The sequence below is a fragment of the Oncorhynchus masou genome, chromosome 29 (assembly GCF_036934945.1).
Source record: "Oncorhynchus masou masou isolate Uvic2021 chromosome 29, UVic_Omas_1.1, whole genome shotgun sequence".
In the NCBI taxonomy this organism is placed as follows: Eukaryota; Metazoa; Chordata; class Actinopteri; order Salmoniformes; family Salmonidae; genus Oncorhynchus; species Oncorhynchus masou.
Genome location: NC_088240.1, coordinates 50,940,913 through 50,952,954, shown reverse-complemented (window position 1 = coordinate 50,952,954; position 12,042 = coordinate 50,940,913). Strand labels below are relative to the sequence as shown.

Sequence of the window (12,042 nt, the reverse complement as noted above, 5' to 3'; positions counted from 1 at the left end):
GTTATCTGGTTTTTGTGAAAATGTTGCGTGCTAATGCTACTCAAAATGCTAAGCTAGCTTAGCATACTCTTACACAAATTAGTCCATTGCTATGGTTCAAAAGCATATTTTGAAAATCTGAGATGACAGTGTTGTTAAGAAAAGGCTAAGCTTGAGAGCAGGCGCATTATTTTCATTTAATTTGCGATTTTCAGAAATCGTTAACGTTGCGTTATGCTAATGAGCCTGAGGCTTTAGTCACGATCCCGGATCCGGGATGGGGAGATTCAGTGTCCAGTCCAACGTACATGTGAGTATGTGCAACAACATGCTAGGCCTTACTTTGCTGGACTTCCATTTGAAGTGGAGAAACGAGCTTCATGTTGACCCAGCTACATTCCATAATGCAGAAAGTAGCAAACAGAATATGAGCAGAAACTCTCCGTTCAAAAGAAATGAACAGCAGCATGGTGGAAATGGAAAGCAAGCCCACTTCCAGTCACACACACAAAGCTTCCCTGAGTCACAAGTGGCACCAGACCTCATCAAGTATTTCCTACGCCGTGAGACTCCTGAAGTTTGATGATCGCCCAGAAAATTATTGGGCATGGAAAGCATCCTTTCTCAATGCGACCAGAGACTTGAATTTATCAGCCAGGGAATAGTTAGATCTAATTACCAAGTGGCTAGGGGCAGAGTCGTCTGAGCAAGCAAACAGAATTAGATCTGTCCATATTTTCAACGCAACAGCAGGGCTTAACATGGTCTGGCAACGACTAGAAGAGTGCTATGGTACACCCGAAGTGATCGAGTACACTGTTGAAGAAAATTGATGATTTTCCAAAACTGGCTAACAAAGACAATCACAAACAAAGAGAACTAGGTTACATTCTTCTCGAACTGGAGTGTGCTAAAGTAGAAGGGTACCTTCCAGGCCTCGCTTATCTGGACACATCTCGGGGGGTAAACCCTATTGTAGAGAAACTTCCATTCAGTTTACAAGAAAAATGGATTGCACAGGGATCCAAATACAAGGAGGACTATTGGGTAGCATTCCCACCATTCTCGTTCTTCGAGATTCATCAGGAACCTAGGCGAAAATTAGAAATGACCCCAGTTTCACCCTCTATACCTCAACTAACTAGGTGTCTATGAAAAGTGAGAAACCTGCCAGGTACAGCAGCAAGACACCTGTGACTGTATACAAAACAGATGTCATCTGAGACCTCAGATCACCAAACCCAGTAAGACAAAGGTTGAAAACCCTGCCCATCACTGCCCAATATATAACAAGCCTCATACTCTTAAAAAGTGTTGTGGGTTTAGATACAAAACTCTAGATGAGCGCAAATCATCTCTCAAAGAGAATGGCATTTGTTTACGATGTTGTGGGTCAACTCAGCACAGAGCTAAAGACTGTAAGGTGTCAATCAAGTGCTCTGAGTGCGACAGTGACAGACATCTTGCTGCTCTGCATCCAGGCCCAGCCCCTTCAAATACAGACACCGCTACAGCAGAGACCGAGCATGGCAGGGAGCAAGGTGACGATGCTCTTCTGTCATTCACCTCAAAGTGTACGGAGATCTGTGGTGAGGCAGTTAATCCAAGATCATGTTCAAAAATATGCCTCGTCAAAGCTTATCCGGCTGGGAAAAGAGAGAAAGCTGTCAAAATGTATGTAGTGCTTGATGAACAGAGTAGCAAATCTCTGGCCAAGACAAGAGTTTTTCAATCTCTTCAACATCAATGACAACTCTACTCCATACAGCATGAAGACGTGTTCTGGGGTAACAGACTTCAGGCAGGAGAGCCATCAACTTCATGGTAGAGTCTATAGATGGACACATGCAGCTCACTCTCCCTACTCTGATAGAGTGTGATATGATGCCAGACGATATGATGGAGAGTCCCTCCCCTGACATTGCGTATCATCATCCCCATCTGCAACCAGTTATGGACAAAATTCCAGCTGCGGACCCAGACACTCCCATCCTCCTGTTCTTAGGACGAGACATCTTAAGGGTACACAAGGTACGAGAGCAAATCAATGGGCCCCACGACACTCCTTATGCACAGCGACTCGACCTCGGGTGGGTCATTGTGGGTGAGGTCTGTCTGGGAACGGCTCACCGACCAGCCAATGTTAACGTGTTCAGGACAAACATACTTCAAAATGGTCGCACATCCCATCTGAGCCCTTGCCCTGACATCATCCAGGTAAAAGAGAACTACAACAGCGTAGCTCAGAAACACATCTCTCCCTCTACAGTGCACTCGAGAGATCCAAGCATAACTGTGAACACAGACAGCCTGGGATGTTCCGTGTTCGACAAAACACGACGATGATAAACCAGCACCATCAGTGGAAGACAAAGCCTTCTTGGACATTATGGACAAACGGGTTTTCCAGGATGATGGAAACAACTGGGAGGCTCCACTACCCTTTCGCCCCATTAGACGTCGCCTTCCTAAATAACAGGGAGCAGGCCATGAACCATCTCACATCACTTCGCAGGACTTTAGACAAGAAGCCTGACCTGAAGCGTCATTTTATTGACTTCATGCAAAATATGCTGGATAACAACCAAGCCGAACCTTCACAGCCACTAGAGGGAGACAAAGAACGTTGGTATCTGCCCAAATTTGGTGTTTACCATCCACAAAGGCCTGAACAAATAAGAGTACTATTTGACTCCAGTGCTAAGTGTCAAGGTTGTGTCACTTAACGATGTTCTGCTCAGTGGTCCAGACTTAAACAACACACTCTAGGGTGTCCTAATGTGTTTCCGCAAGGATTGCATTGCACTAACGGCAGATGTGCAACAAATGTATTACTGTTTTGGTTTACGTGAGGATCACAGAGATTACTTAAGGTTTCTCTGGTATGAAGACAACAACCCAGATAGAAACGTAACTGAGTACAGGATGAAAGTCCATGTATTTGGGAACAGCCCTTCACCAGCCGAAGCCATCTACTGCATGAGACGAGCAGCGCTACAGGGTGAGAAGGAACACGGGTCAGAACACAAGTAATATGTAGTTGAGGAACTTCTCCATCGATGATGGGCTGACATCAGTAGCTACTACAGAAGAAGCTATCATCATTCTAAGAAAAACAAAAGCAATGTTGGTGGAGTCCAACATGAAACTACACAAGATTGCATCCAATAGCAAAACAGTTATGGAAGCCTTCCCTATGGAGGACCGTGCAAAAGACTTAAAAGATCCGGACTTAGGAGTGGATCCTCTCCCCTTTCAACGTAGTCTGGGACTTTCCTGGAACCTGGAAACAGACAGCTTCTCATTCCAGGTTTCCCACAATGAGAAGCCTTTTACGCTGAGAGGCATCCTGTCCACAGTGAATAGTCTTTATGAACCCCTTTGGTTCGTGGCTCCAATAACAATGCAAGGTAACACCTTAATCAGAGAACTGAGAAAAGTGGACAAGGTGTGCATAATTATTAGGGCAATTTTACCTTAACCTTAACTTCTTGCGTCGAGCAATCCCGTATCCGGGAGCGTAATCATAGCCTCAAGCTCATTACCATAACGCAACGTTAACTATTCATGAAAATCGCAAATTAAATGAAATAAATATATTGGCTCACAAGCTTAGCCTTTTGTTAACAACACTGTCATCTCGTATTTTCAAAATATGCTTTTCAACCATAGCTACACAAGCATTTGTGTAAGAGTATTGATAGCTAGCATAGCATTAAGCCTAGCATTCAGCAGGCAACATTTTCACAAAAACAAGAAAAGCATTCAAATAAAATCATTTACCTTTGAAGAACTTCGGATGCTTTCAATGATGAGACTCTCAGTTAGATAGCAAATGTTCAGTTTTTCCAAAAATATTATTTGTGTAGGAGAAATCGCTCCGTTTTGTTCATCACGTTTGGCTAAGAAAACCCCGAAAATTCAGTTATTACAACGCCAAATTCTTTTCCAAATTAACTCCATAATATTGACAGAAACATGGCAAACGTTGTTTAGAATCAATCCTCAAGGTGTTTAACACATATCTAGTCGATGATAAATCATTCGTGGCAGTTGCCTTTCTCCTCTGAACCAAATGGAAAAATGCACACAGCTGGAGATTGCACATAATTTAGACGGAGGACACCAAGCGGACACCTGGTAAATGTAGTCTCTTCTGGTCAATCTTCCAATGATATGCCTACAAATACGTCACAATGCTGCAGACACCTTGGGGAAACGACAAAGTGTAGGCTCATTCCTGGCGCATTCACAGCCATATAAGGAGACATTGGAACACAGCGCATTCAAAATCTGGGGCACTTCCTGTATGAAATTTCATCTTGGTTTCACCTGTAGCATTAGTTCTGTGGCACTCACAGACAATATCTTTGCAGTTTTGGAAACGTCAGAGTGTTTTCTTTCCAAAGCTGTCAATTATATGCATAGTCGAGCATCTTTTCGTGACAAAATATCTTGTTTAAAACGGGAACGTTTTTTTATCCAAAAATTAAACCTACCTGGAAACCTACCTGGAGTGTCCAGAAGTACAAGGTGTCAAGTGCTCAGAGACATGGCCACGGTCAAGAAGGCTGAAAAACAAACACCACTGAATAAGATTCACAAGTTTAAGCATCAAGATTGGGCAAAGAAATACCTGAAAACAGATTTTTATGGACAGATGAAATTAGTGACTTGATGGACCAGATGGATGAGCCCGTGGCTGGATCAGTAATGGACACAGGGTACCACTTTGAGTCAGGCACCAGCAAGGTGGAGGAGGTGTGCTGGTATGAGCTGCTATCTTTAAGGGTGAGGTAGTTGGACCTTTTCGGTTTGAAGATGGACTGAAACAACTCCCAAACCTACTGCCAGTTTCTGGAAGACACTTTCTTCAAGCAGTGGTACAGGAAGAAGTCCTCAGCATTCAAGAAGGCCATGATCTTTATGCCAGACAATGCTCCATCACATGCATCCAAGTACTCCACTGCTGGCTAGCCAGTAAAGGCCTCAAAGATGCCCAAATAATGACCTGACCCCCTTCCTCACCTGACTTAAATCCTATTGAGAACTTGTGGGCCCTTCTCAAATGTAAGATTTATAGTGAGGGAAGACAATACATCTATTTGAACAGCATTTGGGAGGCTGTGGTTTCTGCTTCAGCGAAAGATGATTGTGAACAGATCAAGAAACTGACAGACTCTAAGGATGGAAGGCTCATGGCAGTTATTGAAAAGAAGGGTGGCTTTATTGGTTTTTGAAAGGCCAATTTTTTTATTTAATTATCATTTTGTGTTACTTATTTGTTACACTTACTCTAAAAATTGAGAGTAAACAAGTGAGTTGGAATACATTATTTTTGTAATTTAGTTGTCTAATAATTGTGCACACTTATATATTCCCCTGAGAAGGATGACAACTCACTTTTCCTATGTTAAGCATTCAGGTTTGAGGTTCAATAACATTTTGGATTGCCTGAGAGCATTGTGTTTGTTCAACAATAAAATGAATCATGAGGAATACAATTTGCCTAATAATTGTGCACGCAGTGTATAGGACCAGAGCACATATAATAATATAATAATAACCAATCATTTTGCTCTTAACCATCCTACATATAAAACCTTATTTCTTCATCAAAAATTGTGAATAACTCGCCACAGGTTAATGAGAAGGGTGTGCTTGAAAGGATGCACATAACTCTGCAATGTTGGGTTGTAATTGGAGAGAGTCTCAGTCTTAAATAATATTCCACACACAGTCTGTACCTGTATTTAGTTTTCATGCTAGTGAGGGTCGAGAATCCACTCTCACATAGGTACATATGGTTGCAAAATGCATCAGTGTCTTGACAGCGCGATTTGCCAAGGCAGGATACTCTGATCACTGCCCTATCCAGAAATATGTTTTAAATAACATTTTCACAGAACCGCTTGTTTCAATTTTGATGAGGCTCTCTTGTTCAGATATCGGTAAGTGGACTGGAGGCAGGGCATGAAAGGGATAACGAATCCAGTTGTTTGTGTCATCTGTTTCAGGAAAATACCTGCATAATTGTGTACCCAACTCACTCAGGTGCTTCACTATATCACATTTGACATTGTCCGTAAGCTTGGAGTTCATTTTCACACAAAATATACAAGTTTTTATTTTACCTTTATTTAACTAGGCAAGTCAGTTAAGAACAAATTCTTATTTTCAATAACGGCCTAGGAACAGTGGGTTAACTGCCTGTTCAGGGGCAGAACGACAGATTTGTACCTTGTTTGAACTTGAAACCTTCCGGTTACTAGTCCGATGCTCTAACCACTAGGCTACCCTGCCGCCCACAATGATGGAAAGACCTTGTGTTTTCCTTGTTAATGCAGACAGAGCAGTGCTCCAACTTCTTAATCATAGCCTCAATTTTTGTCCCGCACATTGAAAATAGTTGCGGAGAGTCCCTGTAATCCTAGATTCAGATCATTCAGGCGAGAAGAAACATCATCCAGATCGGCCAGTCGTGTGAGAAACTCGTCATCATGCAAGTGGTCAGACAAGTGAAAATGATGGTCAGTAAAGAAAACTTTAAGCTCATCTCTCAATAAATCAAAAAACGTGTCAATATTTTGCCCCTAGATAACCAGCGCACTTCTGTATGTTGTAAAAGCGTTACATGGTCGCTGCCCATATCATTGCATAGTGCAGAATATACACAAGTTCAGGGGCCTTCCTTTAACAAAGTTAACCATTTTCACTGTAGTTTCCAAAACGTCTTTTAAGCTGTCAGGCATTCCCTTGGCAGCAAGTTCCTCTTGGTGGATGCTGCAGTGTACCCAAGTGGCGTCGGTAGCAACTGCTTGCACGCGCGTTACCACTCCACTATGTCTCCCTGTTATGGCTTTTGCGCCATCAGTACAGATACCAACATGAGCAGCAGTTACGTTTGGCTATATATGGACCGTTAGTGGAATTCTTGCGAGAGAGTAGCGCTTAATGTGATTGGATGTTAATTATTTGACTAGGCTACCTGTATTTGACATGTTATTTCGCTGAACGCTAGATGGTTTTAATTGTATTTTTGGCAGTGAAACGAGGCTTCTCAGGCGAGAATAAAACCTCACCCAAATGTTTAACCCCGTTGGAAAATATAAATGGACTGTTTGAAAATGTGAAAAAATTAATAATAAAAAACATAACTTCCTGAGTGATGTCTTGATGTTGCTTCAATATATGTAATTTGGCGTACCCCTGACGGCATTACACGTACCTTACCCTACTTTGGGAATACCTGCTCTAAACCAAAAAATTGACAATTATTTTAAAGATTTAAATTACAACATTACAATTACTCAATGGAAAACAAAGAGAGCTAGAGAGACTTCATCAACAGGTTGGGGATTATCATCTATACTGTAGGTCTAAAACTGCATGGATGGAACATGGTGAAAAATACTCCATGCATTTACATTTCATGCATTTTCAGCAGAGAAATATTTCCAGAAAAAATATCATGGGAGGAACAAATTATTTCAAACAGAAGCCAGCCCTAAAATCTCACAAGTATTCACAGAAAAGCATTTTGCTACACCCCCAATAATATCTGCTATATATATGTGTATGTGACCAATAAATTTGATTTGAGATTTTTTTAAATTGAATATCCCCCACCTGAAATGTACAGATGAGCAGCAGCTTTTAGGTGAAGGTTTTATCATGGTGGAAGAATTACTTTATGCCATTGAGTCGTTCAAAATGGGAGACTCCCCATGTTTTAGATGTTATTCCAATTGCGGTATGTAAAGTGTTCTTCACAGAAATGTAAGAAACCCTTACTATTCTTTCTGTGCTGTAAACCAATCCAGGACCCAACAGGAGGGATTCATTTCCTTATTATTAAAGCAAGATGCGAACGGTCAAAATAAAGACCCAATTAACCTTAAATTGGAGACTCCTCACGTTACCCTTGTTGTGATGCCCATATACTGTCAATCTATTTCCTTGAGAGTTAGAAAAGTCATACAAGATATCCACCATGATCAAGCAGGTTTCTTGGCAGGGACATTCATAAAAGATAGTTTCAGAAGGCTTCTTGAAATTATTGATTATTATATTTTTGTAGGCTACACTGTGGCATTGCTGATAACTGTCTTGTCCAAATGTGTTGTGTGTGTGAGTTTTGTGTACATTGTTCTTATGATTGTCTTATCCTGTTATAAATTATTTTAAAATCTGTTAATTCATGTATTAATTAGTCATTTACCTTAAACATTCTTGGAGTGGAAACGTTATCACAACCAGCTACACTTGTGAGAAATAAGTTTTGGATTATTTCATAACCATAATTTGTCAATTTCTTTCATTGTCTTTTGTTTGGTGTGCTCCATATGAGCGTTGAGCATGTGTCTGGTTTCTCTTTCCTGATAATGTTGAGGTAGTGTGCGCACACCTGAGCACGCATAGAAGTACCTGGCCTGCTGCACAGGAAATGTAGGAAAGTGTTTATTTAAAAGAGAATGTATATCCATTGCGAATTATAATATTTAAACTATAGTTCCTCACAGTGAGCTATTTGAAAAAGGTTTCAAACAATTAAGTATGTTTTCAAAATGCATACTGCCTCCAGCTCCTATTGCAGTGGTGGGTGACGCACTAATAGGCTGTTGAATGTTGAATGGGAGGCGTGCTTCAATTACCAGTTTAGAATTGTTGTTTTTTAGCTCTTTTTAAGTGTGCAATAAAACTGTTTTAAACATACGATTTGGATTTGTGGCGCAATGAATGGGTTTATAAAAGTACATGTTTTACTCTAGCAGCAACCAGCTGATGAGCTGCCGAAGAAATCCCACTCAAAATAGGCTCTGTATGCGTGTGCGTATGATAGTTGTGTTGGATAAATAAGATGCATGATGACTAACGAATACACAGGCCAATTTAATTACACTAACCTATAGACCGATAAGCATGGCGGTGAAATTTATTTTCATCGACTGGTATTTACACCAATGAATTAAAAAAGCATTATTTATCCGAGCATTTTTATCGGCTTTTCATGTATTTATTTTTACCGGCTAACGGAAACGCTGTCAGTTAATGTACTCTATTCACCCCTCATCTTAGTCCACTAGCAGGGTGGAGGGTGCGGAGACTGCAGACTCACTGGCTTTAACATTGGAAGTGCATTTAGGCACGAGGACGGAAATATGGGTTGCAGGGAGCTTGGAAGATGGCTGTGTGAAAATACTGACCATGCAAATGGTGTGGTTTCAAGCTAGATTATGCTGATACATGACAACTGTCCAAGCCAGAGAACTTGTCTACTGTATGTACTGTAATCAGGAACTTCACTTCCACATACCACATTGAGTGGAGTCCTTACTTCTGCATTTTGGGCAGAGGATAAAAACACTCTCATTGCTCGAAGTGAACGAAGAACAGTGAATTTCAAAGGTCCATTTGCACTAGCTTACTGTTGAACAGTGCTCTAAACAGTTGGAGAGAAGAAGTAAAGTTTTTCAGAGGAGAGGAGCATTTTGGGCTCCTTGGGAAAGTGGGCCATAAGTCCCTGCTGTGAGTGGTGCTATTCTGGGGTAGGCGTGGTGATGACGTGTAGCTGGCCCGGATTGAGAACAGACTCTATCTTCTGTCCGTATCCGAGAGGGGGGGCTGGGGAGCGGTGCTGATCGGAGAGATTCGCAGGAGAGGGACCAGAGAGGCTGTATGTCTGCCACTGCGCACCCAGCTCCAAGACACCTTTGACAGGGGAGAGATCTGTCATAAAGGCCCTTCCAGAGCAGTGAGTATGGCACTGGGTCCACCTGCTTTAAGCTCTGGTTCTGGACAACTGCAGTGCTTGGCAATGCATATCTACTTCTAGATGTGTAGCGCTAGATGCATGTCATAGGCTGAGCTCAGTGTTGGCTTCGTGAAGCGTAAAGAACTGGGGATAACTATTTTTCCTCTACTTTATTTGCGGCTATTTGTTCCCAAAAACCCAAGCAACCCTGCAGTGAGAGGAGGTGGGCTGGGCTGCTATTTAAGATCACATAACCAAGCCAGCTGCTCCTGTTTCCGCTCGCGTTGTAATTGAATCATCGCTAGAGGAGTGCCAGCCAGTGAAAGTGGTGCACTCTACAAATGATTATATAGTAGTGACTCAAGCAACAACAAGTTTGTGATTCCTCCTGACCTGTGCTTTCTGACCTGTGATGCCTGGTACTTGTTGACTGTGGAGGGGGGATAGGTGTGTGTGGGTGGAGAGGGGTGCAGGCAATAGCAGGACTTAAAAGTAACCTCCGAGGAAGAGTTGTTGTAGGTTTAGTCTGTGTTGGTTGTAAAAGAGTTGTTGTGGGTTTAGTCTGTGCGGGTTACCTCAGGTTGTTTGCTACGGCAAGAGAATCTTTCATATCAATCGGAATTGATCAGAATGAGTTATAAGAAAACCACTGACCCCGGAGTTCATCAGGATCGATTCAATCGGCTACTCACCACGGTGGAAATCATTACGGTCTCTAATTAGTCAGGACTATCACTGACCAATGTGTGTGCCAGGTCTTGCACCCTCCTGCTTGACAGTCCGTGTGAGGTCAGGTGTAGTCAGACTGGAGACTGACGTGTTATGTGTCAAAGACAGGTGGTGTATATCTGGCATCGCTGTGGTGGAAGAGTGAGTGATTGAAGTCTCTGGACTGTCTGACTTTGACACAGTGAGACTTGTGGCGGCGCTGAAAAGCATTGATTGAGCGCAGCGTTTATTGCCCAGCAGTGAGACTGTTAAACTCAAAAGGGGAACATTTTCATACCTTTTCCACAAGCACCATCCTGAGGGTGTGCTGTGAATATGAGAAGAAGAGAGAGCGATAGAGGGAGAGAGCACAAATGACATGCAGTGATGCATTCAAAGGCTGAGAATAAATATGAGGGCATAACGAGATGTATAAGATCACACACTTTTCTAAGATCGGGAAATGCTCGCCACTCTGCTCCAGATTCTGCTGTGACTCACCAAGTAGTGGTACTGGGCGAGTCAGGAGTGTGAGAAACGTCATCTTCAACCACCCTGACGTCTGCTGCCTCTGTGGTGTGTGTGTGTGCTTTCGCACCTTGTCCAATAATTCAGTGACTGCCTGTCATTCAATGCTAAAAGTCCAGTACATTTAGCCCAGGCTCTGAACTCAAGGAAATTATGGGGCTTATCTGGTGTCACTGCCACTTCTTCAGTTTCATTCCTTTACCCTTTTAGCTTCCTTTTGTGCTTGAAAAGTGAAGCTTTGTTCCTACACTCATACAGCAATAGAAACTCATAAGGGGTAATGGTGCTTCTGAAAGAGAGCAATCAGTCATATTAAATGGTAGCCTGATGATGGGAAGTGTGTGTGTGTGAGCAGTAGAACCCTCTGCATAGCTGAGTCCTAGACAGACTATTCGCCTAGATAATGACTGTGTGTGACTGTGTTCATGCATTTATGATTGCAAGTGTGTCTGTGTGTAATAGAGCAGTAGAACCCTGTAATTGGCTGTGTTAATTAAGGCAGTTATACAATTTTAAAAACATTTACAATACATTCATTATTGAATTGACAACACACTAAGTGATACTAGTAATACGCCACTACCACATATGTGAAATCCATGAGTACATGTGTGTGTGTATAGTGCGTATGTTATCGTGTCTGTGTATGCATGTGTCTGTGGCTATGTTTGTCACTTCACAGTCCCCGCTGTTCCATAAGGTGTATTTTTACCTGCTTTTTAAATCTGATTCTACTGCTTGCATCAGTTACCTGATGTGGAATAGAGTTCCATTAAGTCATGGCTCTATGTAGTACTGTGCGCCACCCATAGTCTGTTCTGGACTTGGGGATTGTGAAGAGACCTCTGGTGGCATGTCTTGTGGGGTATGCATGGGTGTCCGAACTGTGTGCTAATATTTTAAACAGACAACTGGGTACCTTCAGCTTCTTACAAAAACATGTAATGAGGAAGTCAATCTCTCTTCCACTTTGTGTCATGAGAGATTGACATGCATGTCATTATTGTTAGTTTGCCGTGTAAGGCCAGCTGTACTGCCTTGTTCTGAGCCAACTGCAATTTTCCCAAGTCCCT

At 42.2% G+C, this 12,042-nt stretch overlaps 1 protein-coding gene across 6 annotated transcripts in view; it reads left to right on the top strand.

Annotated features, from left to right (window-relative positions):
- LOC135519955 (phosphatase and actin regulator 4B-like) overlaps positions 1-12,042 on the top strand; it is a 58,220-nt gene that overhangs the window by 10,798 nt on the left and 35,380 nt on the right. Inside the window, exon 1 of one of the 6 annotated variants that reach the window (XM_064945212.1) lies at positions 9,372-9,733. The exons of the other annotated variants lie outside the window; for them this stretch is intronic. The gene's annotated coding sequence lies outside the window, so the exon portion shown is untranslated. Of the gene's footprint in view, positions 1-9,371; positions 9,734-12,042 lie in introns of those variants that run through there. 6 annotated transcript variants of the gene reach the window in all.